Below are 14,748 nucleotides of genomic sequence, written 5' to 3'. Positions count from 1 at the left end.
ACTGCCAGGGTGCATAAATCTGCATCAATTAACAGCCCCAATATTGGGAAAGCTCTAATCAGCAGAAAGAAAACAGATTCAAGATAAAGGACTTGCAGCAAGCCTGTGCAAGTCCTGGGATTTTGTCACACCTGATGGAAGAGCACAAAAGCAGAGCATGGCCCAGGTAAAAACTGAATTTTTATTCAGTTTATGCCACAGTCAGGATGTTTGATGACCTACTTGCATTTATTTGCACCCCCAAACTCACCTGCATCAGGAATTATTGGCAAAAGAAGGGGATTTTTTTGTTGTTGTTGATTGTGATTCCATAAATAATCAGGGGTAGTGCTGAGATGCAGAAGAAATCCACCCAAATTATGCTAACGAGCAGGATTTGGGGAAAGTTTAACCCAAATTGTGATTGGGAGTCACAATCAGCAAAAAAATTGCTGGATTTAAAAAATAAAAGCTGGATTCTGTCATCACAAATCCCCTAAAAATAGAGAGAAGTGGAAGCTTCAAAGGTTGAGTGTTGGAAATTAAGGCAGGGCACTTTTCTCCTCTAAATATTCTGAATTTGCATTGCCACCAGCAGCATCAGAGCAGTAAAATGTGATTTTTAAGCAGTAAAATGATTTTTAAGCAGTAAAATGTGATTTTTAAACAGTAAAATGTGATTTTTAAACAGACCCATTGGGAGGAGGGAGTTCAGGACAGGACAAAGGTTTGGATATCTGATTTATAACAATGATGGCACAGCCTGGAGCAGCAGCAGCTCCTTGTTTGGGCTTTTCCCTTTTAGTCTGGAGCCCCAAAAATCAGCTCAGTCCCAACCCATCCCTCCCAAAACCAGTTTCTCCCAGTTCGTCCCTAGCAAAAAAACCAGCACCCAGTGAGGTGGGAAAACACCAGAAATCTGAGTGAGTTTCCAAACAATTCTCCTGCTCAAAATCTGGGATTTTAAGGTCATTTTAAGGCCATTTTAAGGCCATTTTAAGGCCATTTTGAGGCCATTTTCCTGCCTGCTCCCAGGGCTCCTCTGCCCTCTCAGACCCATCTCAGGAGTTTCATGGAGCAGGGACATGGGGAGGGAGAGGAGCTGGAAATTCCCAGCAGGAAAAGCAGGAACAGAGAGGATTTCTCTGCCCACCACAATCCCCCCAGTGCTGAGAGTTTTCTGAGCAGATTTTTGGGCCGATTTCACCAAATTCCAGCTGTGGGTCAGTGCAGCCCAAACTTCACGCGCCAGTGGTGACTCCAAGGTGGAAATTGAGGCAATGCACATCCCTGGGGCACATCTGAGCTCAAAAATCAAAGTGATTTGGGTTCCAAATTGCACAAAACAAACAGGGCACGGCTCAGGGGCCAGAATTTTTAGCTGGAAATTCTCAGTGTTCCACAGCACTCTCCAGGAAAATATTCCATTCCTCCAACCCTCCAATGGGGATCCTGTGCCAGCTCCCAATTTTCTGAACCCCATTCCAGAAAATTCCAAACTGGCCCAGTTGTTTCTGCTCCCAGCCCATGAAATCTCCCAAAACTGCCCGCCCTACCTGTCCTTACTTCACTTTTCTTCTGGAATTGCTCTTCCCTCCCTTCTCCAGCACATGGAGAGCACCACTGGAGGGCCCACAAGTTGTTTGAAGAAGCCTCTCCTATATTTGCCACCCCCTGGAGTTAAAATATAATGAGCTCTATAAATAATAAATAAATCAGCAATTCTTTTTCATGTCTTTGGAAAGGCTATTCTCTAAGGCTACGCAGCTTTTAGAATTTTTAATGGCACTGCAAGGCTGGGGGAGCCAGAGAGTTTTTCTTTTTGATTTTCAAGATAAACACATGATTCATGGAGGTGAAGCTTTAAGAAAAGCCTCCCCCAAAAAAATCAAGGAAATCTGATGAAATCATCTTTTTTTTCAGTTCAGTGGAAAGACTGGGGAGAAGTGGACTAAGTTTTGCTTGGAACCTCCTAAGAGAAAACATTTCCTCCCACCAGACAAACAGATCAAGCTTTTTTAATGCATCTACACATGGTATTTTGAACAACTCCTCTACATGAACACAGTGCTTGAAAGGATGAGCTCAGTGTCTGACACATCCCCAAAAAGGGAGACACTAAAAGGGGAGGAAGAGATTGAGCTGCTCTTATTTATTCGGGATTTTTTGTCGGTGTTGTGACAACAGTTTAAATTGTCTTTAGGGTATTAATGAGAGAAACCCCCCAAATCTGGGGGATTTCTATTATTAATACCCTAATATCCTATATTATCCTTAATACCCTAAACATCATATATTAGGAAAATTCAACCCCAACATCCTTGGTGAAAACTACCACAGCTGAGTTGAGGAAGAGCAAAAATAAAAAATAAAAATAAATAAATATCACTCCCACAGGTCCTGTCTCAGCAAAGCCTTCCCTGCCTGTTTCCTTCCTAATGAGGCATTTTCCAGCCCTGAGGAGAGAATTCCCTGTGGAATGGGAGCGCCAGGATGAGAATGTGCTGGAATTTACACCCGGCAGGGCTGCAGGAAAGGGGGCAAAGGGATGGGAATCAAAATAACTCACACAGACCTTGATATTTCCACTCTCTCCGCTTCCATCTCTGCCCCAGAGAAAATCCCAAACCCCAAAACCTGTGGTGGAAAACATCCCCAAACTCCTCAGCTACCCCTGGCCCAGCAGGGTTTTATTTTGCTTCTGTTTTCCCAAGAATCAGAGCAAACCCTCCAGAGCAATATCAAAGTAATCAATGTGAACAAGCACCCACGGGAGGATGGCAGCACGGCCAAAGGGAGCCAGGGATGGAACAAAAGCAAGGCCAGGGGATTATTTTGGGATTTGTTTTGTTCTTCTGTCATTCCCCATCCGTTTCCCCCCCACGGAAAATAGAAGTGGAACAGAATTCTTGGGCATTGCCAAGGAAAAACAGATTTGAGCTGAGCCTAAAATACCCTGGGTAAAATCTCTTTTCTTGAGGCAGTGGGAAATGCATCCCAAAGTTATGACCCCAGGAAGGGGTGCTCAAGTTTCCTGTCAGCCAAGAGTTTGGCTGCTTAATTACCTGTCTAATTACCTGTCTAATTACTTGGACATTGCCTGTCTAATTAGCTGTACCACCGTGGCAAGAGAGCTGCTGCTGGGCTGGATGTGTGGGCAGCAATTTTGCTGTCCCAGGAAGAGCTTTTCCAGGTGGGAATCACAGAGCAGAGGCTTCACCTGCATCTCCTTGCACTTGAGGAGCCTCAAAAAACCAACACAGGACAAGCAGAGCGCCTGAGACTTCCAAAACACTTCCCACAAAACCCTAATTAAGGGAGTTTTTTTTTTTAGTGCTTTCTCATACCTGGATGAGAAGCTGAATATTTCCCAGTCTATATTTGTGGGATGAGTCATTTCCTGCCAATTTGGGAAAACCTGGGGCTCGCTTTGAAGGGGGGGAGGTTTTGTTTCTGCAGAGCTGGGAGCTGGCAGAGGGGGGGATTTGTCTCAAATCGAGCTGTGTCTGCATTTTGGGTTGCCAGGCAGGTTTTCCCAGAGTGATCGCAGCTCACAGCAGCAAATTTTGGGGGAAAATCCCCATTTTTTGGGGTCAGCATCTCCTGCTCTGCACCAGCATCCCTTGTCTCACCTTAAATCTCCCATAATTGTTCTAAAAGTTCCGAGATGGTCCCCAGAGGCCAGATGAGAAAACAGGAACTGAAGGAAGGTTAAAATGCTGATTTAGAGCTGCTAATGCCCCTCAGGAGTTCCACAAACATCCACCTGGAGCAGGGCCCATCTGGATAAGAGCAAGAATTGCTCAGGAGCAAAGCCTGAAGGTTAATGAACACAGCAACCTCCTCTAGAGCTCAGATTTTCTTTATTTTCACCCATTCCCTGCCCTGGAGACCACTTCAGATGTCTGAAGCTGGATTTAGGATCCCTGGATTTGGGATTTTATGAGCCACGGATGGGGTGGCAGAGCTCTGGATGCTCTTGGTGCAGTGCCTGACCTCCCTGAACCTGTCAGTGAAGGATGAAGGGAGGAATTCAGGGGCATCTTAACCCTGTTGAGGTTAAGATGGTTCCTCATGTCCAGAATTATGGAATTGAGCTTAATAACCCATTTTTAGGAAGGGTTGGACCAAAAGGCAGAGCTCATCAGGAGAACGGGAAAATTTGGATTTCACCTTAAAAAGCACCAAAAATGAAGGGCAGGGTTCAGTTGGGATTGATTTATCCTGGCTGGCCCTGCACTCATTGTTTCTGTTTCTCCAGCCTCCCTTTCAAGGCAGGCAGAGCTGGGAGATGAAGAAAGCCTCGGATGCCTTGGCAACTTGTTTTATCTCCCCTTTGATCCCTCCCCGGCCCGTTGCAGCATCAATACCCACTTTGATCTCAGCGTTTCTCGCCTCTCCCCATTATCTGCCCTTCCCTCTGCAGGAACACGCTCATTTCCCACCAATTCCACCTCCCCACATCCTCCTGAATTTCCCCCACATCCTCCTGAATTTCCCCTTCTCTCCTTGGCCTGCCAGGCTCACCCTCCTCAGTGCCCACAGAACTTTTTTCTGTACTCTTGTATTAACTTTGGAGAATCCTCAGCCTTCAAAATTTGGGTTTGCACACAGCCTTGAGTTTAATTGAGAATTTCTGGACCCCTAACAAATCTTCTCAGCTGCCCATCACTGCCAAGAGCATCACCAACACTCCCAGCACCAGCAGCAAGTGTTGAAGGCTAAAAATGTCATTTTTCTTCTTGGAAAGCAGGACCAAGAGGAGAGATTTCCTGGGAGGAATCTTTTTATTTTTTTCCTCTGATAAAAAAGAACTGGTGGCCTAAGCCTGTCCTCCCTGGAAAGGTCAGGCTGCTTTCCAAAAAGGGACTTTTAGGTACTGAAAGGTGTGAGGAGAAGAACTGGCATCTCTGTTCTCGGGCTGAGCTGTGGGAGGTTCTTGGCCTCACCTCCAGCTCTCTCAGAGTTATTCTCCTCACCAGTGAGAGGAATTTGGATTTGTCTTTCCAAACAAGCTGTGGGGCTGCTGGTGGGTAAAACCAGCGCTGGGAGAGAAAAGAAACAATGGGAAGGATTCCACTGATTGATGAATGGAAAAAGAGATTTGCTTTTACAAATAAACTTTGGGTTTGCTGATAAATGAAATTGGACATTGAGAGATGAAAGAAACAATGGGAAAGAAAACCCCCTAAATTCCACAAGAATTAAAAATTAAAAGGGAGGGTTGTACATCAGAGGGGGATCTTTGGGATCAGGTGTATCAGGAAGACTGAACCTCTCAAGTACCTCAGAAATGGGGGAAAACCCCTAAATTCCATCAGAATTAAAAATTAAAAGGGAGGGTTATACATTACAGGGGAATCTTTGGTATCAGGTGTTCTGGGGAGTCTGAACCTCTCAAGCATCTCAGCCATGGGGGAAGAGAGAAGGGAAATGTGGCTGGGAAATTGGGATAAAAAGGAGGCTGCGTCCTCCAAAAATTGGAGAGACCCCAGGGGATGCCCCATGGCCTCTCCCTTGATTGGAATAAAGTTCCAGGACTGCTCTGTCTTCTTTTTGGACATCAGCCTTTGGTGTTTGTGGATTAATTTTCCTAACATCAGTTAAGAATGTTCCCAATATCTAAATTAAATTCTGTCTCAATCCCACCTGGACACAAGGATTTGAGGGCCAGTGTGGTACTTTCTTGAAATATTTCCCTTCTCTTCCCCCCTTCACGAGTGCCAATCCCAGTGAAATATTGAAATATTTCCCTTTTCTTCCCCCTTTCTCCACACTGAGAGCTCAGCTGGGTGCACAGGGAGCTGATTAAAGCAATCAGCTGGTGTGTAATTAGTGCCCAAAGCGGCTGCTGCTGGCCCCTGGGATCCAATAACCACCCATGGATCAAATCCAGGATTTTCCCACCCTTTTTTTATGGTTAAGAGCCACGAATGATCCTCCAAGCTCAGTTTTGCTGCTCTCTGAGGCCTTTTGAGCTCATTGCTCCCTGCCCTGTTTGGGTCACAAAAGCCACACAAAAATGGAGCAAATGTTCCTCAAACCCACCCTGCAATTCCCACTCTTTTCATTTATTCCCATTATTTTCATTTATTCCCATTATTTTCATTTATTCCCATTATTTTTTCATTTTTTCACTTGGCTTTATTTCTTTTTTCATGATGTGGACAAGAGTTTCCTTTGCTGGTGCCATGGGAATCAATACATAATGATAAATTCTCTGTGGCTCAGCAGCTGATTCCCAATCTTTTATCTGAATTACTGCATTGATCCTTGGGAAAAAAAAAATGAATTGCAAATAAAAATACAATTAAATGCTGGGCAATTAGCACTAAGCCTCAAGGTAAAAATGACTTAAATATAACGGGGAGAGCTCAGTAATCTGCTTTTATTCCTATTTTTTTTTTTTTTTTGGACGATATCAGTCCTGATGTTAGGGAGAAGAAACAGACTCTTGCCTTGGAGAGAGAAGCTCAGGAAAGTTGCCCTGAAGGCTCATTTTTATTCCAGAGGGAATTTTCCCTGTCCACAGCAGCTTTTTGATGCAAGGGGATGACCTGGAATCATTTCTTGCCTGGCCACAGTGGCACTGGCAGCTCAAACTGCAGCCCTGGGTTGTGGCACCCATCAGTGGCAATGTGGTGACAGCAACAGAGAGAAAAATGTCCTCAACTCTGCTCTGGAGTGAACAGATCCAGCCTTACAGGAAAATTAAAAATTAAAGATCATTTAAAACCATTACAGACCATTTAAGGTATTTTTTCCTTCTTCAAGTTCAGGAGAAGCAAGAGCCAGGCTCAGTTTGGGGTATCAAGTGAGCCTTCCCCAACACATCCCCTACAAAAATGGTTTCATAGTTATTTTTTTTTCATAAAGTCCCAGAATGGTTTGAGGTGGGAGAAACCTTAAAGTTCATCCAGTTCCAACCCTTCCACCACCCCAGGTTGCTCCAACCTGGCCCTGGACACTTCCAGGGATGGAGCAGCCACAGATTCTCTGGGCACTCTGTGCCATTCCTACCCCACTCTTATACCGAAATATTTCTTCCCAATGTCCCACCTAAATATTTCAGTACATTTCACTCAATATACTGAAATATTTCTTCCCACCTAAGTCTAATTTCTCCAGCGCTATTTATTAGCAGAACAGGCTCCTTTTATGCTGGGAATTTGTGTTCACATGGGGAGATAAATGCTGCTGAAAAGCCTCTGTGATCTCGACCAGAATTAAGCACGACTGGGATAAGTAACAAACAAATGTAGGCAATGAAAGAAAATGGATGAAAGCTCTGGAGATAAGAAGTGTCCAGAGGCTCTTCATGTTGGTTTGGGTTTTTTTTGTAAAGAATCAAAGTAAATTGATTGATTTAAAAAACAAGTGTCTTTGACACCGTTTTAAGCAGAAAACCAAATCTGAGCTTGATAATCACAAAAGTTTCTACAGGAAATGATTTATGCTCGTCCAATCAGAGATTTAAAACATGCCACAAACAAGAATCAAAGCTGCTCCAAATACTCTTCCCAGACACCCAGAAGTGACAAGCTTTAGGCCAAGATTTATCAGGAGAAACTCTTTTTTGGAATCTGTTGTTGCCAACACACACACGTCTGAGAAAGTTGCAATCACAGAGTATTCACAGAAAGCAAAGTGTGTGAAACTGCCACTAAAAAATTCATTTCCAATCAAATGAATGAGCAGCTGAATGGGGCCTGTTTTCCATTTGAAAATGTCATTCATCCCCAAGAAAATTATGTTGTGAAATTGTGCTAATTTTGACCAGAGGGGGATAAAAGAATATTGACAATGATGAGGTGCTCTGCTTTGGCAGTTTTGGAATAATTTCTCTGCTGCGGCTCTGGGAGATGATTTAAATTGCAATTTATCATCTGAGAGGTTACAAACACCAACACTGAAGCAAACCTGTTCCCTTTTGAAAGCTGACCAATTTTTACCTAAAAACAGTCAAGGGTTTGTTGTTTTTTTTTTTAATCTGCTCCTGTTAAATCAGTGCTTATAAAAACCTCCTTGTGTCTGAGCTAAATGTATGCATGAACCCATCTGCTGGCTCCTTTTTTAGCTGCAAGGAGCTGACATGGGCTGGGACCTGCAAAAAGTCATCTGCAGGATGAGCAGCCCCTCATCAGAGCTGGCTGCAGGGGGGAATCCATCCTGGGAGAGCTCCTCAAAGGGATTTTGCTTCGAAAATCCAAATATTTTGGGTCACATCTCCCTTCCTCCACTTTGAAACACTGAGATGGAATTCGAGGGATGCTTTGTGTGTTTGCTTTGCTTGTGTTGGGCTGTTCCTCCTTTTCACAGCTTTTAACCTACAAAATGTGATATTTACACAAAAAAACCTGACCTAAATAGCCAGTGTGGCCAAATGCTTCAGTAAAATGGGAAGGGACTGACTTGGCTCAGTATTTAGTATTAAATAACTGCGGTTTGGGAGTCCCACTCTCCCATTTTTCCCTTTTTCCCCTTTTATTTCTGAGCTTCTCCTTCCCTTCCTCCTGCCCTGAGGATGCACAGCCCCTTCAAGGGTACAGAGGGAGATTTTGACAGAGGTCCCTGAAAAAGGAAAAAAAACCTTGTAAAGTGCCAAAAATGCTGAGTTAAATGGGATGTAGAAAGGGCAGAGCTGGGCCAGAAGCAGCTCAGAGGAGATTCCCCCAGCAGCAGAGATATTATATTATATTACATTATATTATATTATATTATATTATATTATATTATATTATATTATATTATATTATATTATATTATATTATATTATATTATATTATATTATATTATATTATATTATATTATATTATATTATATTATATTATATTATATCACATTATATTATATCACACTATATTATATTATACTATATCATATCACATTATATAATATCATATTATATCACATTATATCATATTATATCACATTATATCATATTATATCATATTATATCATATTATATCATATTATGCTATACTTAAACTATACTAAAGAATAGAGAAAGGATACAGACAGAAGGTTACAAAGAATGATAATTAAAAACTCCTGACTCTTTCCAGAGTCCCAACACAGCTTGACCACGATTGGTCATTAATTTAAAACTATTCACATGAAACCAATCAAACGAGCACCTGTTGGATAAACAATCTCCAAACCACATTCCCAAACAGCAAAACACAGGAGAAGCAAATGAGATAAAATTGTTTTTCTTTTTCTCTGAGGCTTCTCAGCTTCCCAGGAGAAGAAATCCCGGTGAAAGGGATTTTTCAGAAAATATGACAGTGACATCACAGTGCCAGAAAATATTCTTAGGGGAGTTTGCCAGGCCATAAACTCCAAAAGGAAAAGCTCTGCTGCCCTTGAACATCCAAATTAAAAAGTGGAGGTGAGCAGAGATGTGTCCTGGATGTCCCTCCCTGTGTGACAACACCTTCAACCTTGCAGAGATCAGGATCATTCTTAGGGAAGAGAATAGAAAATCTCAGTTCTGCTGCACAGTGGGATTGGGAAAACAAGGAAACAAAAAAAAAATGGAGCTGGGTTTTGAAAAGTAAGGCAAAACTTTGGCATTTATGGAGCAAATTGTGTGTTGAGTGCCTGAATGTCTGTGAGGGATCCTGGAGAGGGATTGGGATGGTTGGGATGCTCCAAGACACAGCAAAGGGACAACACCTTCAACCTTGCAGAGATCAGGATCATTTTTAGGGAAGAGAATAGAAAATCTCTGTTCTGCAGCACAGTGGGATTGGGAAAACGAGGAAACAAAAAAAAAATGGAGCTGGGTTTTGTAGAAGTGAGGCAAAAGGCAAAACTTTGGCATTTATGGAGCAAATTGTGTGCTGGGAAGCACATTTATCGAGCAAATTGTGTGTTGAGTGCCTGAATGTCTGTGAGGGATCCTGGAGAGGGTTTGGGATGGTTGGGATACTCCAAGGCACAGCAAAGGGACAGCAGGAAGGAGCCACACAAAGGTGTGAATTCAGCCCACACAGCCAGTCCTGCTCATTCCCTCCCAAAATAGGCTCCAAATGCTGTGAATCACCCAATTCCCAATTTAATTCACCAAGTCATTCAAGGGAGGGACAACAACAGAGGAACGTCTGTGCTGGTGAGATACACCAGGCCCCAGATACTGAACAAGGATTTCGAGCAAATTAAACTTTTTTTCCCTTTCCTCACTGACAAGGATCTCCAAACAACAGAGTGGCAGGAAATAAAAGCACTTAGCAACACCTCAGTGGTTGTTTTTTCCCAGCCAGCTGCTCGAGCAGGGTTTTGATCTGCCCAGAGGTTACAGCTGACTGGTTGTGCTAATGTCATCTCCAAAAAAAAAGAAAAAAAAAAAAACCATCAAAGCAGCTCTTCTGGAAAACACAAACATCCATTTATCCCCTCCTGGTGTGGGGGAATGGCCTGGCTTGGAAAAGACTTTAGAGATTTCCTTTTTGAAGGGACATCTTCCACTACCCAAGGCTGCTCCAAACCCTGTCCAACCTGGCCTTGGGCACTTCCAGGGATGGGGAAAATCCATTCTGGGGCCTCCCCAGCCTCTCAGGGAAGGATTCCTCCCCAATATCCCACCTAAAAACCTCCAGTTTGAATGGAGGGGAACTGAGGATGGTGAGGGAAGGCTGGCTGCAGCTTTAGGATTCTCCTGGATCCCAATCCCACCCTGGCAGCTCCTCAGGGCTGGGACAAGGCCCTGCCTTGCTGCCAGCACAGCACAACCCGGCCCAGGAGGATCTCCGTGCTAAAAAATGACTTTGTGGCAACCATGCCTTGACAAACTGCCTGCCAAAAGCCAGGGATTCACACCCAGCAGCTGGATTTCCACAGGATTTGACTCAGACAAAATCCTTCTCAGGGAAGGATTCCTCCCCAATATCCCACCTAAAAACCTCCAGTTTGGACGGTGGGGAGCTGAGGATGAGTGAGGGAAGGCTGGCTACAGATTTAGGATTCTCCTGGATCCCAATCCCACCCTGGCAGCTCCTCAGGGCTGGGACCAGGCCCTGCCCAGCCCAGGAGGATCTCTGTGCTAAAAAATGACTTTGTGGTAACCATGCCTTGACAAACTGCCTGCCAAAAGCCAGGGATTCACAGCCAGCAGCTGGATTTCCACAGGATTTCCCAGGATTTGACTCAGACAAAGTGCTGGGGAGGCCACATGGACTTGCCGCTTCTCTGTATGGGCTCATTAATTAAGGGCTCATCTGAAAGCATCCCATGGCTCTCTCCCGTGGTGCCCGGGCTGTTCAGAGCTGCTGCTGCTCTTCCAGGGCTCTTCCTGAGCTCCCAGAGCCATGAGCAGCTGCTGGGATGTGGGAGAGCAGCTCCAGCACGTCTCAGCTCACGGTGCTGCAGCAAATTCTGCTTTTTTCACTGCCATCACTCCCCTCTGATTGATCAAACAGCAGCAGCTCCGAGCACTGCGGGGTTTTTTGGGAATGTTTGGTTCATTCAGAGGCTGAGTCACGCTGGGGAGAGGCAGCTCTGCTACTGGGGATGGGGAGGAATAAGGGGGAGGCAGAAATATCTCCTTAAAAAAGAGCATTTCAGGCCAAAAAAGGGTAATTTTCCTTGCTCGTGCTCCATTTAGGATTATATACTGAGGTAAAAATAAGTCCCTAAATACCAGGCTGGGGCATTTACAGCCTGGGTTTGGAGATATAGATCCCCAGAGCAAGGCAAATCTTCATCTGCCACAATTCCAAGCGCAAAATCTGCACGCTCCTAGATTTTCCTCTCAGTGCTGCTCTTTTTTTTCCCAAGCCCTCTCACAAAAATCAGACTTTTGGGTAGTCAGGGATCTCTCCCTTCTGTCCTACAGCAGGGATGCATTTTTTTGCTGCTTTCCCTCCCTTTTCTGCAGTAAAATTGGCTGCAAACCCAAAAGCAGCCGTGATGTCACCTGGGTGGGACTTTGAGGCATCAGGGGCTTGGACATTCCTGCTCTCCTGTCCTTTAGCAAGAAATTTCCACTTATCCAGCATTTCCCACCTCTCTCCCCTCTAAATCTATCAGACAGATGCTGCTGGGAGTGAATTCCTAAAAAAAAAAACCCAACCCAGCTCCTTCATTTTTGGAAGCTTTGAGCTTAATTAAGCTCGTTCTGCGCCTGTCTTGATGACACGTGAAGGAAATTAATGGGACCAGCAGCCATTCCAGACTTCCCTGTGGCCTGTGGGAGCTTCCAATTACTTCCAGGATTGGGCTGTGTCAGGGAGAAGAAGAAAGGACTTTAATTATTGACCCTGCTGTGCTGGGGAATGGCAGGGAAATGGAGATTTGGCATGACACGATCAGCACTTGGAGAGGGACACGGCAAAGGCTCTCAGGTGCCTTCCAAAAAAAAATCACAGCTGGAAAATGAGCCAAGGCAGAGCTGCAGAAGGTCAGGGGAGAGCTGGTGATGCAAAACCCAGCCCTAAAACAGAGCAGCCACATCCACACCTGTCCAGGTAAAACTCCTGAATTCCCTGCCCTTGGCTTTCATCCCACACAATTCCACTGACTGTGGTGGATGCACGACCTTGAGGGTGAGAGAGAAGAGGGATGATGTGCAAGAAAGAGCACAGAAGTCGATATTTTTTTCATCAAAGATGCTTTCCTCCAGTAAAACCCTTTTTCATCAACACAAGAAAAGAATGAGATGAAAAATAAAAGCCAGAGGTTTGTTACTCTGGATTTTTATGGGTATCTGGGGAAGTTTGATGGGAAATGTTTGGTGGCAAGGCCAGAGAGGAGGGGATTAGGCAGATCTCAGGTCTATGTTCCAGCACACAGGTCCCTGGAGCTGGGCAGGGCTCAGGAAGGGGGCCCTGGCTCCCAGCCCTGCCTCTGTCGTGCCTCACATCCCCGGGGCTGTCACAGCTCCCAGCCAGGCTGCGTGGGCTGGGCCATATGGAGCCAGGCACAAACATCCACTCAGGGCTGCACTGAGCAGGACTCAGCCTCTTCCTTCCCCCGCCCAGCCCCAGCTCTTTCCCTGGGTCAGCTCGTGGTGGCAAATACAGATATTGTATTTGTGCGGTGCCCTGACAAAGGGAGGAATGATGCATCTGACTCCATGTTCTCAGAAGAGAACAGAATTTATTATTTTATGATACTATAATATATCAAAGAATCTTATACTAAACTATACTAAAGAATACAGAAAGGATACTTACAGAAGGCTAAAAAGACATTAATGAAAATAATAATAATAATAATATAATAATTATTGAAATAATAATGAAAACTCTTGACTCCTTCAGAGTCTTGACACAGCTTGATACTGGTTGGCCAATGAGTCAAAACAATTTACCTAAAACCAATGAAACAATCACCTGTGGGTAAACAATCTCCAAACTCATTCCGTATGTGAGCACAACACAGGAGAAGCAAATGAGATAAGAATTGTTTTCCTTTTTCTCTGAGGCTTCTCAGCTTCCCAGGAGAAAATCCAAGGGATTTTTCAGAGAATGTGACAGTGACAATGTCCCAGCCAGCTTTCCCCACTCTTTTGGAGCACAAGACGGTTAAAACCAAGACCAAGCCTAAAGCTCTGTGGTCACGAGCATCACCTGCACCAGGAAGGCAACTTCACCCTGCACACCCAAAGCTCCACAGGCCCAAGCTTTGTACCTTTAATTAATTATTGCTATTATCTCCAAATGCGGCCACCACCTTCTCTCACAGCTCTGAAGGAAGGTGGAGATGAGACCAATTCCCATTTTCCCGAATCCCGGAGTGGTTTGGCTTGGAGGGAACCTGGAAATTCATCTCATTCCAAGCCCCCTGCCATGGTCAGGGACACCTAAACCAGGATTCTCCACATCCTGTCCACAAACACCTCCAGGGATGGGGCAGATTCCCCATTGCAATAATAGATCCCAATTCTGCATATCCCAGTTCCCAGGTTCTCCCTTCCCTCCTGGAACAGATAGAAAATATCTCCATTTTTTGGTCTGGTTTTGACTGGAATGGAGTTGGTTTTCTTTCAGCACATGGAGGTGAAGGAAGGAGAAGAAGAAGGAAAAGGAGGAGAAGGAGAAAAATGAGAAGAAGAAGGAAAATGAGAAGAAGAAGGAGAAGAATGAGAAGAAGGAGAAGGAAAAGGAGAAGAAGAAGAAGAAGACACCAACGACAGAGGGGATGTTCAGAGCCCATCCTGGCTGAACACCTGACGATGGAATGTGCAAAATTAATTCCTTGTTTTCCTTTGCTTTCCTGGCTTTTGCTGTACCTATTAAACCATCTCTAACTCATCCCACGAGTTTTCTCACCTCTCCTCCTCCACCTCATCCCACCCTGGGGGCCGAGCTGAATTTCTGCCCGGGGTTAAACCATGATGTGTTTTTTGGAGCCACACAAAAACAATGAAGGCTGGGAGGGTTTGTAGGTGGATGTGACATGTGAAGGACAATTTCACTCAATCCTGCAGCTGAATGATGGCTCTTTGGATAATTAGCAGCAGATATTTTTAACCAGATTGGTCCCTCTGGCTGAGGGCAACTCTGAGGTTGAAATCAATCCTGTACAAGCGTTATATTAATTTGAGAGATCTTTGTCTCTGTGGACAAAAGCCCCACTGTCTTCCTGTGAGCGTTGTGATGATGGGACCATTAGTATTAGATAATTATGGCTTTGAAAGATTAAATGAAAAACGGTGGTGAGGAGGAAAAGGCATGATGTTAAATAAAACTGCTGCACATGTAGGATGCTAATGCTCCTCTGTTGACAGATTCACAGTGAAACAATCAAAGCAAGGAGAAGGGAGAG

Source organism: Camarhynchus parvulus, chromosome 24 (assembly GCF_901933205.1).
Source record: "Camarhynchus parvulus chromosome 24, STF_HiC, whole genome shotgun sequence".
NCBI lineage: Eukaryota > Metazoa > Chordata > Aves > Passeriformes > Thraupidae > Camarhynchus > Camarhynchus parvulus.
The sequence above is the reverse complement of the archived record's forward strand: the minus strand, read 5'-3'. Positions refer to the sequence as shown.